This window comes from Salvelinus namaycush, chromosome 13, assembly GCF_016432855.1.
Source record: "Salvelinus namaycush isolate Seneca chromosome 13, SaNama_1.0, whole genome shotgun sequence".
NCBI lineage: Eukaryota > Metazoa > Chordata > Actinopteri > Salmoniformes > Salmonidae > Salvelinus > Salvelinus namaycush.
In genome coordinates, this window is record NC_052319.1 from 3,302,008 (window position 1) to 3,326,134 (window position 24,127).

At 44.2% G+C, this 24,127-nt stretch overlaps 1 long non-coding RNA gene across 1 annotated transcript; it reads right to left on the minus strand.

Moving 5' to 3' along the window:
* Positions 1–13,856: 13,856 nt before the first annotated feature.
* On the minus strand, positions 13,857–14,619 carry LOC120058179. The gene is made up of 3 exons (XR_005477986.1): positions 14,589–14,619; positions 14,374–14,478; positions 13,857–13,923 (listed from the first exon to the last, which is right to left on the minus strand). It is a non-coding gene; the product is annotated as an uncharacterized LOC120058179 (long non-coding RNA).
* Positions 14,620–24,127: the final 9,508 nt, after the last annotated feature.

The following is a 24,127-nucleotide window of genomic DNA, read 5'->3' on the forward strand; positions in this document are numbered from 1 at the left end:
CATTCAACATCAATACTGACAGGATGCAACATTTCAGCTGGATCATGTCCAGGTTTCTATGGCTTCGTTAAGACAGGCAGCCCAATTCAGTAATTTTTTTGAGTAATTTGTATTTTGACCAATCAGATATGCTCTGAAAAAGAGCTGATACGAAAATATCTAATGTGATTGTTCAGAAGACCTGCCTGTCTAAACGCATCCCTTGTCTCTCTGTCTCTGACCCAAACTTCAGTCCTTGCATCGATTACAGAGGACTGAAAAGGATTAGGATCAAGAACCGTTACCCCCTACCCGATGTCCGCCACCTTGGAGTTGGCCCTAGGAGCCCAATACTTCACCAAACTGGACCTTAAAATCTGGTGAGAATCAGGGAGGGAGATGAGTGGAAAACTGCCTTTAACACCCCTAGTCGTCACTGAGTATTTAGTCATGACCTTCGGAATATCGAACTCAACGGCAGTCTTTCAAGCATTGATCAATGCCACTCTTAGGGATATGTTGAACCGGTTCGTCTTTGTTTACCTCGACGACATCCTGATTAGATGTCGACCGATTAATCGGAATGGCCATTTTTTTTTTTTACACCTTTATTTAATCTTTATTTAACTAGGCAAGTCAGTTAAGAACACAATGACGGCCTAGGAACGGGGCAGAATGACAGATCTTTAACCTTGTCAGCTCGGGGGATCCAATCTTGCATAGATTACATTGCACTCCACGAGGAGCCTGCCTGTTAGCGAATGCAGTAAGCTAAGGTAAGTTGCTAGCTAGCATTAAACTTATCTTATAAAAAACAATCAATCAATGACTGTCATTGCTCCAATGTGTACTTAACCATAAACATCAATGCCTTTCTTAAAATCAATACACAAGTATATATTTTTAAACCTGCATATTTAGCTAAAAGAAATCCAGGTTAGCAGGCAATATTAACCAGGTGAAATTGTGTCATTTCTCTTGCGTTCATTGCACGCAGAGTCAGGGTATATGCAACAGTTTGGGCCGCCTGGCTCTTTGCGAACTAATTTGCCAGAACTTTACGTAATTATGACATAACATTGAAGGTTGTGCAATGTAATAGGAATATTTAGACTCATGGATGCCACCCGTTAGATGAAATACGGAACGGAATAAACGTTTTGTTTTCGAGGTGATAGTTTCCGGATTAGTCAAAGGTATATGGTTTAGAGAGAAATAGTCGACGCGTTATAATTCCTGTAATAACTTGCGGCTGAATTTGAAAGGGGTTCCTTCGTTATTTTACCGTTCATGTCTTCCATAGAGAATGTCTTGATCTACTTCAAATAAGGTCTGTGTTTCGTGCAGGCTTAAACCGCCTCGACGTTTTGATACCCGTGTAAATCTCACTAGGATAAGGTAACGTTTGTCAACATATTTTCATAAATACACTCTACAATTTTTTTAATCTTCGCTTATATTTAGCCAATATTGATCAGAGTTACCTTGTCCTATGGATATCTACAGTTATAAAATTGGCACGGTGATGTAAGCCTACACGTAACACAGACCTTATTTCAAGTGAATCTAAAAATATCCTATGGAATAAATGAAGGAACCGCTTTTCAGATTTTGCTAGGTGTCATGGGAATTATGACTCGCACTTTGGTTGTCAATTCTTACCATGCCCATTATTAAAATAAGATTTCCTGCATATAGAAATTAAAGTTTTTGTTTTCAACATTCATCACAGGTAACTTAAACTCTATTTTTATTCAAACAGTTGAGAGTATTTGTCTCCTAAGCAGACTCTTCAGTATCATTGTCACTTCAGAGCTGTGTGCGTGTGTGTATTTATGTATTAAATTAAGTTAAAATAAAAGTGTTCATTGTTCATTCAGTATTGTTGCAATTGTCATTATTACAAAAATGTGTGTGTGTGTGTGTATGATATATATATATATATATATATATATATATATATATTAAAACATATATATATTTTTTTTAATAAATCGGCCGATTAATCGGTATCGGCTTTTTTTGTCCTCCAATAATCGGTATCGGTATTGAAAAAATCATAATCGGTCGACCTCTAATCCTGATCTTCTCCAAAAACCCTTCCGGAACACATACAGCCCTGTCCCACCTCACTCAAGCAGGTTTTTGCTGGAATCCCGAGGCTGACAGGGCATTCATAGAGCTCAAGGGACGTTTCACCTCCAAACTAATCCTCGTTCATCCTGATCCTACTCGTCCCTTTGTGGTAGAGGTGGACACCTAGGACACCAGAGCTGGTGCGGTCCTTTCACAGTGGAACGAGGAGGACAAGAAACTGCACCCATGCTCCTGTCTCTCCAAGCGGTTCTCACCAGCGGAAGGCAACTACGATGTAGGCAACCGGGAGTTCTTGGCAGTTAAGTGGGCCCTTGAGGGGTGGAGACACTGGTTGGAACCACTGCTTCATCTTCTGGTCTCTTCTCTGCACCTGGGTCCAACCTTACCACGTCACAGTTATAGCATCTCTCAATCCCTTCTCTTAACATGTATGGCCCCAAAACATAATCAAGCAGCTGACCAATTACGCAAGACTTTAGTTCTAAATTAACTGAGATTAATCAACAACTGGATACATTTCTTTATTTCTAAAGTGAAACTATCCTCTGCATTGGAGTATCTCTACAAGCACAAGTTTAACCAGTATTTCAGTTGTTTTACCGTCCCATGAAGAAGTGTGGCAGGCATGTGAGGAAGGATCCTACAGCCATGAGGAAACAGCCCATAGCAATGAGCCTGGGCCGGTGCAGCTTCGCCCCAAAATGGCTGACCACGGCCAGGAACAGCAGGTTACCTGCAAGAAACCACAACACTACAATAGTCAGGAATCGCAAATTATAAACACTGTTTTTAAAAAAAAAAACTAAAAATAGCATATCAGTTTGGATACTAGGCTGCAACAACATAGCATTAAATAAAACAATGTTAGGGGTTAGACAGTAGAGTCATGGACAAATGCCAGTCAATCAATTAAGAGGAACAACTATAAAACTGGACGCTATTGAGAGCAGACTCTGATTGAACCACAAAACGGATCATACTGTAGTCTGTATCTGGTTTTTACTACATGAATTCTCAAGCAACTCAATGTTATTGTTGATACCCATCTCAAAGCTGCCGTCTATGAGTCCGATGAGAGAGCTGGAAAGGTCAAAGTGTCTCTCTGAGTGATGGCACTCTTCATGTAGGTCCCTGACAGAGCTTTGGTGAAGGAGGCGAACCACAGGGCCACGATGAACTGCTGACAAACACAAGAGAGAACATTAGTGTGTGTGTTTGTCCGTGTGTTCCACAAATAACCCCGTCTTAGTGTATGGTTTCACATGAAAACCACAATGTATTTAACATTCATACAATAGAAACACCTATATATGAAAACATAAATAATTGAATGTTTTTCTATATACCGCTACCTCTATTGAAAAGTGACAACAATACATTCAGCTTTAAGATAATGGCACCTCCAGAAAATGGTATCTCTCTCACTGTATGCACTAAAAGTCCACCAGACTGAGCATGCTCGGCCAGTTTACCAGCTAGTGAGCACAATTTTACACAAAACCAATAACATGTAAAACCAACTCAGAAATCCCTAACAAATGGATTCTTTATAAAAAACATCTCCTAGACAAAATCCAGTACAAGTAAGCTACTCAGTAAACATAGTCTCTGTGACTCGTAAATCGTTTTTTACCTCAGCTAGCATCAAGCTAACATATACTCTCACTCAATGTAAATCACGTTCATCTCTCACTCAGTTCGACACAAAGCCAAAACAAAACCTTTCCTAACGTGATAATATCTTGACAATGTAGTTAAAAAGCATGCTACTACATATTGTGTATATATTTGAACGTTTGGAAGTTATTTTGCATACCTGTAATAGTAAAAAGAACAGACACAGTTTATCTCTGTAAAGTTCTGATCCTTATTCTGCAGAATGGTGAGCGCTTGGCCAGAACTTGCTGTTTCTCCTGCTACAACAGTGCAACAGCGCCATCTATTGGCCTGATGGACGGCTAACGCTAAAGTATGTAGAAAATACAATTTAGATTAATTAAGAAAAATACATAAACAAATTGGGGGGGGGGGGGGGGGGTAATAAATGGGTGTCTGTTTTTAGTGACTTTGTTTTCAACCCATTACACATGCACAATCGTACATGTGCATTTTAAAGCATTAAGAACCTTGAGTGTGGAACTGCAGGGCGTTTGGTGGCCTGCTTGTCAGGGACACACAGTTCCTGTTGGCTGGTCACCTTCGCTCTGTCCTCTGCTGAATCACCCATCCTATCCAGTCAGATACGCAAAAACCACATACATTTCACATGTGAACAAGGAAAGTGTTCCAAAAACATGTTTTCATGTAATCTTATGTGAAGATAATGTGATAACATGTAAAGCAACATGTGATTACATTAAACTACACATGTGAAAATGTGATCACGTTGTGTTCCAAAACATGTTTTCACATTATTTCACATAAAATGTAAGTTGAAATTATGTGGGTTTTCTGTCAGGGCAGGAATATAAGATGCATTTTGATGTTATTTGATGTTACATGATCTTGAAAATGCAATGTTCTTTGAGGTTCTTCCATGTCCCTTACATGTATTTTCCATTTTACTTCCCCTCAGTCCTTTTCACTTTCCTTGGCAAAATCATATCAAATCAAATCAAATGTATTTATATAGCCCTTCTTACATCAGCTGATATCTCAAAGTGCAGTACAGAAACCCAGCCTAAAACCTCAAACAGCAAGCAATGCAGGTGTAGAAGCACGGTGGCGAGGAAAAACTCCCTAGAAAGGCCAAAACCTAGGAAGAAACATAGAGAGGAACCAGGCTATGAGGGGTGGCCAGTCCTTTTCTGTCTGTGCCGGGTGGAAACTATAACAGAACATGGCCAAGATGTTCAAATGTTCATAAATGACCAGCATGGTCAAATAATAATAATCACAGTAGTTGTCAAGGGTGCAACAGGTCAGCACCTCAGGAGTAAATGTCAGTTGGCTTTTCATAGCCGATCATTGAGAGTATCTCTACCGCTCTTGCTGTCTCTAGAGAGTTGAAAACAGCAGGTCTGGGACAGGTAGCACGTCCGGTGAACAGGTCAGGGTTCCATAGCCGGAGGAAGAACAGTTGAAACTGGAGCAGCAACACGGCCAGGTGGACTGGGGACATCAAGGAGTCATCATGCCAGGTAGTCCTGAGGCATGGTCCTAGGGCTCAGGTCCCCCGAGAGAGAGAAAGAAAGAAAGAGAGAAAGAGAGAATTAGAGAGAGCATACTTAAATTCACACAGGACACTGGAGAAATACTCCAGATATAACAGACTGACCCTAGCCCCCCGACACATAAACTACTGCAGCATAAATACTGGAGGCTGAGACAGGAGGGGTCAGGAGACACTGTTGCCCCATCCGATGATACCCCTGGACAGGGCCAAACAGGCAGGATATAACCCCACCCACTTTGCCAAAGCACAGCCCCCACACCACTAGAGGGATATCTTCAACCACCAACTTACCATCCTGAGACAAGGCCGAGTACAGCACACAAAGATCTACGCCACGCACAACCCAGGTGGGGGGGGGGGGGGAGCGCCAACCCAGCAGACATGAAGACCACGTCAGTGACTCACCCCCCTAGGGACGGCATGGAAGAGCACCAGTAAGCCAGTGACTCAGCCCCTGTAATAGGGTTAGAGGCATAGAATCCCAGTGGAGAGAGGGGAACCGGCTAGGCAGGGACAGCAAGGGCGGTTCGTTGCTCCAGTGCCTTTCCGTTCACCTTCACACTCCTGGGCCAGACTACACTCAATCATATGACTCACTGAAGAGATGAGTCTTCAGTAAAGACTTAAAGGTTGAGACCGAGTCTGCGTCTCTCACATGGGTAGGCAGACCATTCCATAAAAATGGAGCTCTATAGGAGAAAGCCCTGCCTCCAGCTGTTTGCTTAGAAATTCTAGGGACAATTAGGAGGCCTGCGTCTTGTGACCATAGCGTACGTGTAGGTATGTATGGCAGGACCAAATCGGAAAGATAGGTAGGAGCAAGCCCATGTAATGCTTTGTAGGTTAGCAGTAAAACCTTGAAATCAGCCTTTGCCTTAACAGGAAGCCAGTGTAGGGAGGCTAGCACTGGAGTAATATGATCAAATATTTTGGTTCTAGTCAGGATTCTAGCAGCCGTATTTAGCACTAACTGAAGTTTATTTAGTGCTTTATCCGGTTAGCCGGAAAGTAGAGCATTGCAGTAGTCTAACCTAGAAGTAACAAAAGCATGGAATAATTTTTCTGCATCATTTTTGGACAGAAAGTTTCTGATTTTTGCAATGTTACGTAGATGGAAAAAAGCTGTCCTTGAAACAGTCTTGATATGTTTGTCAAAAGAGAGATCAGGGTCCAGAGTAACGCCGAGGTCCTTCACAGTTTTATTTGAGACCACTGTACAACCATCAAGATTCATTGTCAGATTCAACAGAAGATCTCTTTGTTTCTTGGGACCTCGAACAAGCATCTCTGTTTTGTCCGAGTTTAAAAGTAGAAAGTATGCAGCCATCCACTTCCTTCTGTCTGAAACACAGGCTTCTAGCGAGGGCGATTTTGGGGCTTCACCATGTTTCATTGAAATGTACAGCTGTGTGTCATCCGCATAGCAGTGAAAGTTAACATTATGTTTTCGAATGACATCCCCAAGAGGTAAAATATATAGTGAAAACAAAAGTGGTCCTTAAAACGTAACCTTGAGGAACACCAAAATTTACAGTTGATTTGTCAGAGGACAAACCATTCACTGAGACAAACTGATATCTTTCCGACAGATAAGATCTAAACCAGGCCAGAACTTGTCCGTGTAGACCAATTTGGGTTTCCAATCTCTCCAAAAGAATGTGGTGATCGATGGTATCCAAAGCAGCAGTAAGGTCTAGTAGCACGAGGACATATGCAGAGCCTCGGTCTGACGCCATTAAAAGGTAATTTACCACCTTCACAAGTGCAGTCTCAGTGCTATCATGGGGTCTAAAATCAGACTGAAGCATTTCGTATACATTGTTTTGTCTTCAGGAAGGCAGTGAGTTGCAGTGCAACAGCTTTTTCAATTTTTTTTGAGAGGAATGGAGGATTCGATATAGGCCGATAGTTTTAATATTTTCTGGGTCAAGGTTTGGCTTTTTCAAGAGAGGCTTTATTACTGCCACTTTTAGTGAGTTTGGTACACATCTGGTGGATAGAGAGCTGTTTATTATGTTCAACATAGGAGGGCCAATCACAGGAAGCAGCTCTTTCAGTAGTTTAGTTGGAATAGGGTCCAGTATGCAGCTTGAAGGTTTAGAGGCCATGATTATTTTCATCATTGTGTCAAGAGATATAGTACTAAAACACTTGAGTGTCTGTCTTGATCCTAGGTCTTGGCAGAGTTGTACAGACTCAGGACAACTGAGCTTTGGAGGAATACGCAGATTTAAAGAGGAGTCCGTAATTTGCTTTCTAATGATCATGATCTTTTCCTCAAAGAAGTTCATGAATTTATTACTGCTGAAGTGAAAGCCATCCTCTCTTGGGGAATGCTGCTTTTTAGTTAGCTTTGCGACAGTATCAAAAATAAATTTCGGATTGTTCTTATTTTCCTCAATTAGTTTGGAAAAATAAGATGATCGAGCAGCAGTGAGGGCTCTTCGATACTGCACGGTACTGTCTTTTCAATCTAGTCGGAAGACTTCCAGTTTGGTGTGGCGCCATTTCCGTTCCAATTTTCTGGAAGCTTGCTTCAGAGCTCGGGTATTTTCTGTATACCAGGGAGCTAGTTTCTTATGACAAATGGTTTTAGTTTTTAGGGGTGCAACTGCAGCTAGGGTATTGCGTCAAGGTTAAATTGAGTTCCTCAGTTAGGTGGTTGACAGATTTTTTTCCTCTGACGTCCTTGGGTAGGCAGAGGGAGTCTGGAAGGGCATGAAGGAATCTTTGGGTTGTCTGAGAATTTATAGCACGACTTTTGATGCTCCTTGGTTGGGGTCTGAGCAGATTATATGTTGCGATTGCAAATGTAATAAAATGGTGGTCCGATAGTCCAGGATTATGAGGAAAAACATTAAGATCCACAACATTTATTCCATGGGACAAAACTATGTCCAGAGTATGACTGTGACAGTGAGTAGGTCCAGAGACATGTTGGACAAAACCCACTGTGTCGATGATGGCTCCGAAATCCTTTTTGAGTGGGTCTGTGGACTTTTCCATGTGATTATTAAAATCACCAAAAATTTGAATATTATCTGCTATGACTACAAGGTGGGATAGGAATTCAGGGAACTCAGTGCGGAACGCTGTATATGGCCCAGGAGGCCTGTAAACAGTAGCTATAAAAAGTGATTGAGTAGGCAGCATAGATTTCATGACTAGAAGCTCAAAAGACGAAAACGTCATTTTTTGGAGGGTAAATTGAAATGTGCTATCGTAAATGTTAGCAACACCTCCGCCTTTGCGGGATGCACGGGGGATATGGTCACTAGTGTAACCAGGGGGTGAGGCCTCATTTAACACAGTAAATTCATGGATTAAGCCATGTTTCACTCAGGCCAATCACATCAAGATTATGATCAGTAATAAGTTAATTGACTATAACTGCCTTTGAAGTGAGGGATCTAACATTAAGTAGCCCTATTTTGAGATGATGTGGTATCACGATCTCTTTCAATAATGGCAGGAATGGAGGTCTTTATTCTAGTGAGATTGCTAAGACGTCTTCCGGCACTACGGGGTGGGGTGCCTGAGGATATAGTGTCTGACCGAGGTCCTTGGTTCACGTCGAGGGTCTGGAGAGCGTTCATGGAGCGTCTGGGGGTCTCGATCAGCCTTACCTCAGGTTTTCCTGATGAAGAGAGTGTGGGTAGGTTTCTGCGTTCTTGTTGCCAGTACCGGCCGGGGTAGTGGGCGGTGTTCGTGCCCTGGGCAGAGATGGCCCAGAACTCGCTTCGCCACTCCTCCACTAACCTCTCCCCCTTCCAGTGCGTACTGGGGTATCAGCCGGTTCTGGCTCCTTGGCATCAGAGTCAGACCGAGGCTCCTGCGGTGGACGACTGGTTCCGGCGCGCGGAGGAGACATGGGACGCCGCCCATGTTCACCTTCAGCGCACCGGACCGGGTCTGGCTCTCGACCCGAAACCTGCCCCTCCGCCTGCCCTGCTGGAAGCTGGGTCCGCGGTTTGTGGGGCCGTTTAAAGTCCTGAGGAGACTGAACGAGGTGTGTTACAGGTTACAGCTCCCACCTGATTACCGTATTAACCCCTCAATCCATGTGTGTCTCATCAGGCCGGTGGTGGCTGGTCCGCTCCAGGAGTCTGAGGTGCGGGAGGTTCCTCTGCCCCCTCTGGACATCGAGGGGGTCCCGGCGTACGCCGTTCGCTCCATACTGGATTCGAGGCATCGGGCGAGGGGCCTTCAGTAACTCGTGGAGTGGGAGGGGTACGGTCTGGAGGAGAGATGCTGGGTTCCGGTGGAGGACGTGTTGGACAATTCAATCCTGCGGGAGTTCCACCGTCTCCGTCCGGATCGTCCTGCACCTCGCCCTCCGGGTCGTCCCCGAGGCTGGTGTCGGCGCGCTGCTGGAGCCCCGCGTCAAGGGGGAGTACTGTCCCGACTTCCGCCGAAGTCGGTTCCTCTCCTTGTCTGGGCGGCGTTCGACGTCACCGGTCTTCTAGCAATCGCCGATCCACCTTTCATTTTCCATTTGTTTTGTCTTGTTTTCCCACACACCTGGTTTACATTCCCTCATTATTTGACGTGTATATAACCCTATGTTCGCCCCATGTCTGTGTGTGGAATTGTTTGTTGTAAAGTGTATGTGCACGTCAGACTGGTTTGCGACGGGTTATTTTAACCCATATTTTGTTGTTCTGGTGCCGTTGTTTTTTTCCTCATTAAACTGCTCCGGTTATTACCCAGTTCTGCTCTCCTGCGCCTGACTTCCCTGCAGCCCGTTACGCACCTCTTACAAGATCAATATCTTAGGTTTTGTACCATTGATTTTTCCAAGCGCTGGGATGCGCAGAACTTAGAACACGGAGTTAATGAAATGCCCAGGAAATGGCACAGAAAATTTGGGGCGGTCTCTCCATAAAAGTCAATGGCCACACACCAATACATGGATTTGACAGTCAAACTATTACTTAAATAGCAGTCAACTCTTGTCATTGTTGTTCTTCTACAGAGGGTCGTGATTCGTTTAGGTTAACTAACAAAAAAAGTGTTCTGGTCCCTTTTCCATGATGGAATCCTCCCGAAATCAACATCCAACATTCCAAAATATAGATATAATCCTTCAAGTACTCATCTAACCAACTTCTTCAGGGCCAGCCAGGCCCCCAGGCGCCCTGAAACCCAACCCCCATAAGAAGAAGCCCAAATACGACCTGCCCTTGCCCAGTATACATACAAGGTCAGGGGACAACACTGGTTTTTCATCTTGTAGTTAAATTTGTTTTATACACAGTTTAAAGGGATAGTTCCTCCCAATTACAAAATTACTTAAGTTGTGTTTACATTTCATTTGAAATCCAATGCTTCCAAAGTGTACATTCGTCTTTCCTGGTTCATAACATATTTTTGGTCCCTTCAGATCACAGCCATGTCAACAGTGGGCGTCAGGCTTGTAAGAGACATGAATTATATGTGAGATTCAGTGAACAAGGCTGGAAGGTGAGATTCTATCTCTCTTAACTACTCATTGTACTGAATAGATAATCATGAGCTAACATTGTACCACCTTATTTGCTGTAACACAGTTAGTATTTTTAGGGAAGCAAGGCATTTGTGTAGGATGTGCATTGTAGAGTATGTTCTTTGGATTCTTTATCGTGTATTTCTCATTGAAAGAGTCTATTCTAGTCATTCATCTAATCTTGTCATTCGATTTCTATGGTATTTCTCTCCATTAGGACTGGGTATTGGCTCCTACGGGTTACTCTGCCTTCTCCTGTGATGGAGAAGGCCTCTACCCTCTGTGTTCCTGCATGAACTCCAAGACCCACACTGTGATCCAACTAGTGGTCAGTATGTACTACTACTACACCCTCTCTCACATGAACGCTAACATTTCTGGTTTCAGTGGGAAAGATGGTAAATGTTTCAGACATTAATGGCAAATATAAAAAAACTAAGATACCCAAGTTAACGGAGTCTACAATGGCAGACTGTTAAAACCTCTTAAGGATTAGGGGTGGAGTTTACACTTTTGGGGAAAATCGTTCAAAATTTAAACGGCCTCGTACTCAATTCTTGCTCGTACAATATGCATATTATTATTAATATTGGATAGAAAACACTCTCTAGTTTCTGAAACCGTTCTAATTATTTCTCTAAGTGAAACAGAACTCTTTTTACAGCCCATTTCCTATCCGGAAGTGAGATTTCCAAAAGCGAGGTCTCTCTTCAAGAGCTTGTCTATAAAAGGGCATGTCACTTATGACTGTAGAAACACGTCATACACCTTCCCCTGGGTGTCATGCGGAAGTGAGAGCAGAAAGGACTTGATTATCTCGTTCTGGGATTGAATACAACCTCTTGGAGTGAGAGGTCCGTCATTATTTTTTTTTGGAAGGCGCGAACTTGGACCTGGAATCGCCTCCTGGAAAACCGTCGTTATAGTTGAATATGATCTCCGGCTTCGATTTTTTTTGATACATGTCACAATATCATCCTAAAGTATGTTTTTTCAATATAGTTTAATTATATTATTGAAATTTATTCGGGACTTTAGACGTGATGCGTTGGAGGAATTTTTTCAAGAAGGAGAGGTTAGCGCCGCATGGCCAGTGCGCATGCTATTTCAAGAGGGAAATAGTTCGTTCTGGATCCAAACAAAGACGGTTCTGAACAAAGGACCCCTTGTACAACATTCTGATGGAAGATCAACAAAGATAAGGACCCAATTTGGGATGCTATTTCATATATCTGTCGAACTGTGCTATCGCTACGTTTGCCTTGAATCAATGCTGTTTTGTGATAGCTATTGTAGTAAGCTAATATAACGATATATTGTGTTTTCGCTGTAAAACACTTAGAAAATCGGAAATATTGGCTATATTCACAAGATCTTTGTCTTTCATTTGCTATCCACCATATATTTTTCTGAAATGTTTTATGATGTGTAATTAGGTAGTTGACGTTGGTGTCTGTATTTACTCTGGCTACTCCCGTGCTATTTCTGACTGTAGCTATGATGGTAGCTATGATGGTAGCAGTAATGTAAAACTGATTTATAGCTCAAATATGCACATTTTTTGAACAAAACATAGATTTATTGTGTAACATGTTATAGGACTGTCATCTGAGGGAGTTGTTTCTAGGTTAGTTAGGTTGGTTCTAGGTTAGTTAGGTTGGCTTTGTGCATGCTACCTGCATGCTACCGGTGCTGTGAAAAATGTCTGTCTGTCTTTTGTATTTGGTGGTGAGCTAACATAAATATACGTGGTGTTTTCGCTGTAAAACATTTTAAAAATCGGAAATATTGGCTATATTCACAAGATCTTTGTCTTTCATTTGCTATCCACCATATATTTTTCTGAAATGTTTTATGATGTGTAATTAGGTAGTTGACGTTGGTGTCTGTATTTACTCTGGCTACTCCCGTGCTATTTCTGACTGTAGCTATGATGGTAGCAGTAATGTAAAACTGATTTATAGCTCAAATATGCACATTTTTTGAACAAAACATAGATTTATTGTGTAACATGTTATAGGACTGTCATCTGAGGGAGTTGTTTCTAGGTTAGTTAGGTTGGTTCTAGGTTAGTTAGGTTGGCTTTGTGCATGCTACCTGCATGCTACCGGTGCTGTGAAAAATGTCTGTCCTCTTTTGTATTTGGTGGTGAGCTAACATAAATATACGTGGTGTTTTTGCTGTAATACATTTAAAAAATCGGACATGTTGACTGAATTCACAAGATGTGTATCTTTCATTTGCTGTATTGGACTTGTTAATGTGTGAAAGTTAAATATTTCTCAAAAATATTTTTTGAATTTCGCGCTCTGCCTTTTCAGTGGAATGTGGGAGGAGTTCCGCTAGCGGAACACCCATCCTAAACAGGTTTAATGTAGAGTAGGGATAGTGAGAAGTAACATTCAAGACTGAAGCAATTATCCCCTCTAGTGGTATACTTTATACTGTACCAGGTTACTACACACACTGATAATACAAAACATTGAGGACACCTGCTCTTTCCATGACATAGACTGACCAAGTGAAAGCTATGACCCCTTATTGATGTCACTTGTTGAATCCACTTCAATTTGAACGGGGTATGGTAGTAGGTGCCAGGCGCACCGGGTTAAGTGTGTCAAGAACTGCAACACTGCTGGTTTTTTCATGCTCTTGATACACAACAGTTTCCCATGTGTATCAAGAATGGTCCACCACCCAAAGGACGTCCAGCCAACTTGACACAACATGGGCCAGCATCCTTGTGGAATGCTTAGGGCAGCTTGTAGAGTCCATGCCCCGACGAATTGAGGCTGTTCTGAGGGAAAAAGGGTGTGCAACTCAATATTAGGAAGATGTTGCTAATGTTTTGTGCACTCAGTGTATGTAGTCCTACATGTTTTTAAATAGTACAATATCACAAACCAAAGTACAAAACCATTTAAAGTGTGGGCCTGTAGTATCTGTAAATCAACTAAACGTTGTTTTTTATTTCCATATGCAGATAATAAAGCATCATTGTTCATGTAATAATCTAATATTAGCATTATACCTCTAGGAAGAGGAAATGGGCATAAAATCAAATAGATGAAAACAAAAATGTTTTTGAACTACAACTTATTTTATTTAAAAATGTCAAATTCTGTGCAAAGTAATGTAGTGCATTGGTGTCTAGATCCCTGTTGGGTGGCAAAGTGTCACAAGAATCCTGTGGTGAGAGAAAACAAGAGAATACATAAAATTAATGGGTGTTAACTAATCAGGGTTCAACAAAGCACTTCAAGTCCTCAATTCCTTCAAAAGAGAGATATTAGGAGAAAGGAGTATGGTCCCTGCAGTAGGACTACATGCTGGCCATGAGGTTTTCCAAGTGGTACTCCAGGAGGCTGGAGAGCTCAGTGACCAGAGACTCTGGGTTAAAGTACCAGGCCAGCTGCTGGCCAAACATGTCATCTAGCAGAGCCATCAGCCCGCCCTGAAGAGAACACCACACAACACATAGAAAATGTCTCTGAGTTACTAGCTTATCAAGAAGAGAGAGAAAAAATAGAAATACTCCCCCTAAAATGGCATTGGAACCTGGTTAACCATGAATAAGGAAGTAAATAGGAAGTACACTAAGAATATAGAAGTAAACAGGAAGTAACTTGACTCTTACATTGAGCAGCAGCAGGTATCTGTCAGCCTCTGGCTCCATGTTGGCAGCAGTGGGCAGGAAGGAGTACAGGAGAGCGTACAGACGCTCCACGAACCCACCAGGGTGCTAAAGGAAACAAAGGAGGAGAAAAGAGGAGAGAATAGAAGAGAAGAGGAATTTAAGTGAAACTGCTAATAGAGAGATATCAAAACATGTACCAGTAAGATGCTACTTACCACCATCAGGGACTTCTGAGCTGTCATCAACCCAAACAGCACCAGCTCAAAGAGGACATCTATCATGTTCACATGATGGATCTAGGACAAGAAAACACGTTTGGAGAAAATAAGAATGATTTCATATTGATCAGCGACTGTGATGTATAAAAGACATGCATGTGGAAGAACTCAGTGAGACTTGAAAGAGTTAATGAACTCACCTTTGCCTCAGCCAGCTCCCTCTCAATGTCATTCCGCTTGGAGGGGTCACTCAGGTAGTCCACAAAGTCATTATAGGTACGGATGAACTTGGCCTCGTCCTATGACAAAGAAAAGAGCATCTTAGTGAACAGAACACATTTCCACTCAGGGACGCTCTCTTTCCCTTGAAAGATAATGAGTTAGTGAGTTACCATGTGGTTGGCCTGAACCAGTGCGCCCAGGAGGACCTTTCCCGCCACAAACAGATGGTTCCTGCTCAGGGTGGAACCAAGCAGGGTCTAGGGAAGAGGGAAGAGTTAGGGTGAGACATCTTCCTCTAGGAGACAGAACAACAAGTCAGAGAGAAAAAGGAAAGTGGGTCCACTCACAGTGAAGGCCTGGCGCAGGGAGACGAGCCTCAGGGCGATGTCCTCCACTCTCTTGGTGGTAAGGTAGAGGCTGTGAAAGGGAGGGAATGGAGCATGTCAACCATTAAAGTCAATGGGGGATAACAGCATTATGACCACTATCCTTCAGCATCTGACAAGCCCAGACTACACAGACATTTAGAGGAACTCACTTTAGCAGAGGAACCTCCCTCTCCTCAGGCAGCAGGTCCTCCTCCCAGCCCTACGACAACAAAACAAGCATTCAAAATCAGTCACCAATGCAATGACATAACAAACAATCGGTCAATGGAAGGATCTTAATGCTCCTAGTCAGTAGTATGTGTGTGTAACGTCTGACCTCATAGCAGTTGTGGCCCTCAGGCTCTGGGTCAGTGAACTGCTGAGTGGTGGGCGTAGAGAAGGAGGCAGCCTCCGACCACGCTGAAGAGGAGAGAAGCCCATCCAGCCCCATGTGGAGAGTGGCGTACACCACTGAGACATCAGTCTGCTGCTCAAAACACACACAACACACCCGTTTACCACACACACGTTATTAGAAAATACACCAAATCTAATGCAAAAATGCCCAGCAATGTCTTGGTCTATATACATAGGAAATAGTTTATTTACCTGGTAGCAGCCAAGCGTCACGCCCACAGACGTCTTGTGGCGGAGGTGAGACGCATAGTGGGTCACCCTGCCAGCCACACGCTGACAGAGAGAGAATACATGTTAAGGCCAAATGGAATAAGTGAAGAAAAGCCTAATCTAATACTATTTCAGTAGTATTTACGTCTTACCTGGATCCAAGTGATGGACTGCACTTTGGTGGCACAGTAGGGGATGCCCTCTGGACTAAGCCTGGCTGTCTCTTTGGAGATGGCCCACACCAGTTGAGTCTCCAGGCCTCTCACCCTACTCACATGGTGCATCCTCACCACCACCTGTTGTTGAGATAAACAACAAGACAACATCAACAAAACCACTTCAGCAATTGCTGTGACACATTTCCATCAAGATCAAATGACTGACAATGTAAATTAGGATTAGGTAGTTACAAAGACACATACCTGGGATCCCCCACGCATGTAGGTGATGATGGGGCTGATGAACTGGAAAGTTCTCCAAGCTTTAACCACCGGACCGGCATTATTCTGCACATTACAATACATTCATGTTGGAAACAGTAAACATTGTAACCGTGATGTGACTGTGTGTGTGTGTGGGGGGGGTCTCTTACCCTGATCACAACAGGCCCACAGTACAGGGGGCTGAACCTAATCGGAATCAACTGCCAATTGCCAGTGGCCTCCTAAAACAGAAAGCAGACAAGAAATTTGTTTCATGTCAAAGAGACACAACTTGAATATCTGGGATATTTTTCAAACATAAAAGCACAAACTTTCAGAAAATTGTACCTCAAGGATAGTCTGCCATCCTCAAGGATGATAGCAGCATTCTGGACATCAAGGAGGAATGGCAGCTGTGGAACATCTGGCACATCATCCAATGGCACATTCAACTGGACCTCATCCAGGACAGTTGTTTCTAAAACGAGGAACATTGGAATATAAAATAAACAATTGTTAGGACATAAAACGTAGCAAGATTGCTAATACTAGCTAGCTAGGTAGCAAAAGTCGATCGCTTAGCAACAGTTACTAAAGTTAATGTTAGCTAGCTAGCTACAACATCTCTAGCACAAGCATTTTTGCCAAGTCTGAATTTTAGAAATACACAACATTTCGCAAATTATAATGACATTGTTAAATGTAGTAAAATAAGAGTTTTAAACTCCACATACCCTCTTCGAAGTCGCTGTCGCTGTCCACCTGTCGACGATCACAAACCCTGCAAAACAGAAAAAGACAAGAAAAACAAGCCACAAATGAATTTGAACAACCTGTCGACGCAGTAGGCCGCCGACGTCCACGCACTCTCTCCGCCAGTCTTGAAAAGCACCCAGGCATTGTTCTCTCTCAGGTCTCAGAAATCAAACAAGTTTGTTGTCAGCAGCAAACTGAAGTTGTTGTTTTCGCACAGAAAACGTTCCATAGGACTTCGGTTAGACGTTAGAAAATGATTGTTTACAAAATTGACAAATGTGTTGCCATAGAAATGAGTTTGGAATTCTATGATTCCCTTTAGAATCCGTTAAAATTGCTTGTCATCATTCTAGTGACGTCGACGTGCTCCTTCGTAGCTCAGTTGATATATATATATATATATTTTTTTTTTGTTAAATCACCTTTATTTAACCAGGTAGGCAAGTTGAGAACAAGTTCTCATTTACAACTGCGACCTGGCCAAGATAAAGCAAAGCAGTTCGACACATACAACAACACAGAGTTACACATGGCGTAAACAAACATACAGTCAATAATACAGTAGAAAAACAAGTCTATATACAATGTGAGCAAATTAGGTGAGATAAGGGAGGTAGGGTAATACATAGGTCATGGTGGCGAGGTAAATACAGTATAGCAATTAAAAACACTGGAATGGTAGATTTGCAGTAGATTCATGTGCAGTAGATTAATGCGCAAAGTAGAAATACTGGGGTGCAAAGGATCAAGATAAATAAAATAAATACAGTAGGGGATGAGGTAGTTGTTTGGGCTATTGTCACGGCCGTTTAAAGAAGAGGACCAAGGTGCAGCGTGGTGAGCATACATTTTCTCTTTATTTGGAAAAGACGCCGAACAAAACAATAAACACTACAAAAAACAAACCGTGAAGCTCAAAGGCAAAGTGCCCTAAACAAAGTCAACCTCCCACCTAGACAGATGGGAAAAAAGGCTACCTAAGTATGGTTCCCAATCAGAGAAAACAATAGACAGCTGTCCCTGATTGAGAACCATACCCTGCCAAAACATAGAAATAGAAAATCATAGAAACACAAAACATAGAATGCCCACCCCAACTCACGCCCTGACCAAACCAAAATAGAGACATAAAAAGGCTCTCTAAGGTCAGGGCGTGACAGTACCCACCCCCAAAGGTGCGGACTCCGGCCGCAAAACTGAACCTATAGCGGAGGGTCTGGGTGGGCATCTATCCGCGGCGGCGGCTCTGGTGCGGGACGTAGACCCCGCTCCACCTCTGGCTCACCCCACTTTGGTGGCGCCTCTGGTGCGGGGACCCTCGTCGCCGACCCCGGACTTGGGACCCTCGTTGCGGGCCCTGGACTGGGGACCCTCGTTGCGGGCCCTGGACTGGGGACCCTCGCTGCCGGCCCCGGACTGGGGAACCTCGCCGCTGGCCCCGGACTGGGGACCGTCGCCGGAGGCTCCGGACTGGAGGCCGTTGCCGGAGACTCCGGACTCGAGACCGTCGTTGGAGGCTCTGGACTGGAGGCCGTCGCTGGAGGCTCCGGACTGGAGGCCGTCGTTGGAAGCTTCGTGCCATGGATCATCACTGGAGGCTTCGTGCCATGGATCATCACTGGAGGCTTCGTGCCATGGATCATCACTGGAGGCTTCGTGCCATGGATCATGACTGGAGGCTTCATGCCATGGATCATCACTGGAGGCTTTGTGCCATGGATCATCACTGGAGGCTTCGTGCCATGGATCATCACTGGAGTTTCGTGCCATGGATCATCACTGGAGGCTTTGTGCCATGGATCATCACTGGAGGCTTTGTGCCCTGGATCATCACTGGAGGCTTTGTGCCCTGGATCATCACTGGAGGCTTTCTCCGTGTAGCCGGAACAGGTCTCAACGGACTGAGGAGATGTACTGGCAGCCTGGTGCGTGGAGCTGCCACTGGGCTTACCAGGCTGGGGAGACATACAGGAGGCCTGGTTCTGGGGGCAGGCACAGGATACATTGGGCCGTGGAGGCGCACTGGAGGTCTCGAGCGTAGAGCCTGCACAACCCGTCCTGGCTGGATGGTTATTTTCGCCCTGCAGATGCGGGGCGCTGGCACAGGACGCACTGGGCTGTGCAGATGCACCGGAGACACAGTGCACAGAGCCGGCGCAGGATATCCTGGGCCGTGGAGATGCACTGGAGGCCAGATGCGCTGAGCCGGCACCTTCCGTCCTGGCTGGATGCTCACTCTAGCCCGTCCAATGCGGGGAGCTGGAATGTAGCGCACTGGGCTATGAATGCGCACTGGAGACACCGTGCGCTCCACCGCATAACACGGTGCCTGACCAGTACGACGCTCCCTCCGGTAAGCACGGGGAGTTGGCTCAGGTCTCCAACCTGACTCAGCCAATCTCCTCGTGTGCCCCCCCCCCCCAAAAAAATTGTTTGGTGCTGCCTCTCGTGCCTGCTCCGTTGCCGTGACTCCTGGTAGCGAAGTCGTTCCTCCCTCGCTACTTCAGCCTGTTTCCATGGCAGGGTCTTGTCCCCTGCCATAACCTCCTCCCATGTCCAAGATGTCCTCCATTCTCTCTTCTCCCGGGCCCAGGATCCCTGCTCCTCCTGGCCACGCTGCTTGGTCCTTTGGTGGTGGGTAGTTCTGTCACGGCCGTCAAAAGAGGTGGACCAAAGGGCAGCGTGGTAAGCGTACATTTTCCTTTTATTTAAAATGTTGCCAACAAAACAACAAACGAAGAAACAACCGTGAAGCTTACAGGGCTATAATGCCCCTAACAAAGTCAACTTCCCACAATGACAAAAGAGGAAAAGGCTGCCTAAGTATGATTCCCAATCAGAGACAACGATAGACAGCTGTCCCTGATTGAGAACCATACCCGGCCAACACATAGAAATACAAAAACATAGAAATCAGAACATAGAATGCCCACCCCAAATCACACCCTGACCAAACCAAAATAGAGACATAAAAATGCTCTCTAAGGTCAGAGCGTGACAGTGTTTATGCCCATTTATGTACAACCTGTATATGTTACCCTTCCAATGAGCTTATCATATAAACTACAACGTGAAAAGTATGGTTTATTTCACTTTTAATCATGTTAGCACAGGTAACAACCGTGTACAGTCTTTCTTTAGTTTTTCATTCTTACTATTCCCAATTCACTTAAACTATATTTCTTTATTTCCCATGGGCTTCACCAGAGTACCCCCTAGTGGCAGGAATACAACTGTATTAATCCCCTTACAACACCTCCCTGCAAAATAGAAATGTTGTCCCAGTTGCAGCCTAGTATCCAAACTGATATGCCATTTTTAGTTTAAAAAAAAACAGCATTTATATTTTGCGATTCCTGGCTACTGTAGTGTTGTGGTTTCTTGCAGGTAACCTGCTGTTCCTGGCTGTGGTCAGCCATTTTGAGGCGAAGCTGCACCGGCCCAGGCTCATTGCTATGGGCTGTTTCCTCATGGCTGTAGGATCCTTCCTCACAGGCCTGCCACACTTCTTCATGGGACGGTAAAAGAACTGAAATACTGGTTAAACTTGTACTTGTAGAGATACTCCAATGCGGAGGATAGTTTCACTTTAGAAATAAAGAAATGTACCCAGTTGTTGATTAATCTCAGTTAACTTAGAACTAAAGTCTTGTGTAATTGGTCAGTTGCTTGATTATGTTTTGGGGCCATACATGTTAAGAGAAGGGATTAAGAGATGCTATAACTGTGATGTGGTAAAGTTGGACCCAGGTGCAGAGAAGAGACCAGAAGATGAAGCAGTGGCTCCAACCAGTGTCTCCACCCCTCAAGGGCCCACTTAACTGCCAAGAGCTCCCGGTTGCCTACATCGTAGTTGCCTTCCGCTGGCGAGAACCACTTGGAGAGAAAGGTGTATTGGTTGAAGTTTCTTGTCCTCCTCCTTCCGCTGTGAAAGTACCGCCCCAGCTCCGGTGTCCGAGGCGTCCACCTCTACCACAAGGATCAGGATGAACGAGGATGGGTCCGGAGTTGAAACGTCCCTTGAGCTCTATGAATTCTCTGTCAGCCTCGGGATTCCTGCAAAGACCTGCTTGAGTGAGGTGGGACAGGGCTGTATGTGTTCCGGAAGGGTTTTTGGAGAAGATCAGGATGTCGTCGAGGTAAACAAAGACGAACCGGTTCAACAAATCCCTAAGAATGTCATTGATCAATGCTTGAAAGACTGCCGGTGAGTTCGATATTCCGAAGGTCATGACTAAATACTCAGTGACCACTAGGGGTGTTAAAGCCAGTTTTCCACTCATCTCCCTCCCTGATTCTCACCAGATTTTAAGCGTTGCGGAGGTCCAGTTTGGTGAAGAATTGGGCTCCTAGGGCCAACTCCAAGGTGGCGGACATCGGGTAGGGAGTAACGATTCTTGGTCGTAATCCTTTTCAGCCCTCTGTAATCGATGCTTGAGTCAGAGACAGAGAAACAAGTTTAGACAGTCAGCCCAATTATTATATTTTTTCCACTAATAGGTCTTTTGACCAATCACATTAGATATTTTCGCATCAGCTCTTTTTCAGAGCATATCTGATTGGTCAATAGACCAATTACTCAAAAAAATTACTGAATTGGGCTGTCTGTCTCAACAAAGCCATAGAAACATGGACATGCTCCAACTGAAATGTTCCATCCTGTCAGTATTGATGTTGAATGGCATTAAATACACTTTTTTTGTTCTTTCCCATCCCCTGTAGGTTTGTTGAACATGAGTGGAAATGAAACTCCAGCACACTGGTAGCACTATAGATGTGTGAGTATAACTTTTCCAGGTGAGTTAAACCTGCCTGTGGGTGCAGTGGGGATATTCCTGGGAGGTCTACTGATGAAGAGGTATAAGCTTGGCGTTGTGTCTGGAGTCCAGCTGTCTTTCGTCACCTCCTTCATGGCCTACCTCCTCCTCCCTCTGCAGTCTGGCACTAAGTGTGACAACGTTCAGGTGGCTGGTCTGACCTTGTCCTACAACAAGTAAATATGACATCTGATTGGTTGGTTGGTTGGTGGGTTGGTTGGTTGGTGGGTTGATAAAAACAAAAGTTTTGATCAGTGGAATATGAGGGAGAGTTAGACCAAAACACAAATGGGCTTGTGCCGAGGCTCCCTCTTATGGGAATATACAGTATGGTTGTTACTGAGCCAGGAATCCTGGCTGTTTTGTCACTGTGTGTCACGACTTCCACCGAAGGTGGCTCCTCTCCCTGTTCGGGCGGCGCTCGGCGGTCGTCGTCGCTGGTCTACTAGCTGCCACCGATACTTTTTCCTTTTCTTTTGGTTATGTCTGTTTTGTGTTTCACCTGTTTTCATTTTGGTTAATTACGGGGGGTATTTAATTCGACATTTCCTTTGGGGTTTTGTGCGGGATTGTTGTCGTTTGAACTGTCAGTGAGTTTGGGTTTTGTTTTTATTAGCTCATGTTTTACAGGTGTTTTTCCCTAGACTGTGTCTGAGTGGGGTTTTTGTGGCTATTGCTGTAGTCCGGTGTTCCTGTTGTTTTTTGAGCTAGTTGAATAAAACGCCCTTTTCTTTGGAACTTGTTTTTCCTGCACCTGACTCCACACCCACATCTCCTTGGGGAGATCTGACACTGTGGCTATTAATGTATTGAGTGTACAAACGTTCACAGGGATGCTGGGCCATGTTGACTCCAATGCTTCCCACAGTTGTGTCAAGTTGGCTGTATGTCTTTTGAGTGGTGGACCATTCTTGATACACACAGAGAACTGTTGAGCGTAAAAAACCCAGCAGCGTTGCAGTTCTTGACACAAACTGGTACCCCTGGCACCTACTACCATGCCCCATTGAAAGGCACGTAAATATTCTGTCTTGCCCATTCACCCTCTGAATGGCACACATACACAATCCATGTCTCAATTGTCTCAAGCCTTACAATATATTTTTTAACCTTTCTCCTCCTCTTTATCTACACTGATTTAAGTGGATTTAACTAGTGACATCCATACGGGATTATAGCTTTAACCTGGATTCACCTGGTCAGCATATGTCATGGAAAGAGCAGGTGTTCTTAATGTTTTATACACTCAGTGTAACTCATTGGCACTGACATAAGTTATTTTCAACCATTAATTGGGGCCTTGTTGAGGCCTTATCTAGGTAAGTAATTGCTGATTGACGATAAAGTATTATTTTGATGTATGGAAAAAATATGGTATGCAATTCCTATGTAGAGAAGGTTCTCGCTGGTAGTTGTTCAATATGACTTCAACTTTTACAGGGCACTCTTGTAAAATAGATGTTTAATCTCAATGTGACTCCCTGTTTAAATAAAAGTTCAATAAAATTCAAAAAACATCAACACAAACACAGGATATGGGGTGCACATGGTATCACATCATTACATACTAGGCCCTACTTCACCTGCATTCCAGCACCATTCCAGCATCTGGAATTGACTCAACATGTTTGAAGTGGGGGATCAATACATGTGGGGGAAGTGGTGGCTGTCGAATGTATGATTCTGATATGTACAGGTAAGTTCATTGTGTGTGTTGGGAGGTTGGCGTCCATGTTTGTGTCCGTACTCTGAGGTGTGTTTGAATATGAATGAGCAGCAGTGTTGTGATGTGTCCTATCCTGTCCTTGCAGAGTGATCTTGCTTGGTCTCATCACATGTCTCAGTGGCTCCTCCTTAGGAGGGAGGGGGACAGCACCACGGGACAGCCCCCACACTCATCGCTAGAGATCGAACTTCAGACTCCCTCCAAAACCACTGAACCCCTCAACACAACGAAAGAGAGTGCACACCCTTAGAGGGAGCCGGAACAGGATAACTCCCTCCAAACTCACAAAGACACAGAGGAGGAGGAACTATCCAACACCCAGGGAGAGAGAACGAGTGACCTCAGTCGAACACAGTCAGAAAGAGGAGGTGGAAGAGGCGTTAGATAGAGGAGGAGGTTACCCCAGAGGCCATTCCTCCTGTTCATGTGAGCAAGAAAGAGCAGAAGACTTCTGATCAGCCAAATGGCAGGCAGAGGGAGAGGTCATAGTGATTCACACCCACAGAAAGACAGACAACCCACACAACCTCTTGGTTGAGATGAACCACACAGAGGTAGAGGCAGAGGGCCTTCAGGGCTAGCCAGTCAGCCTGCCTGC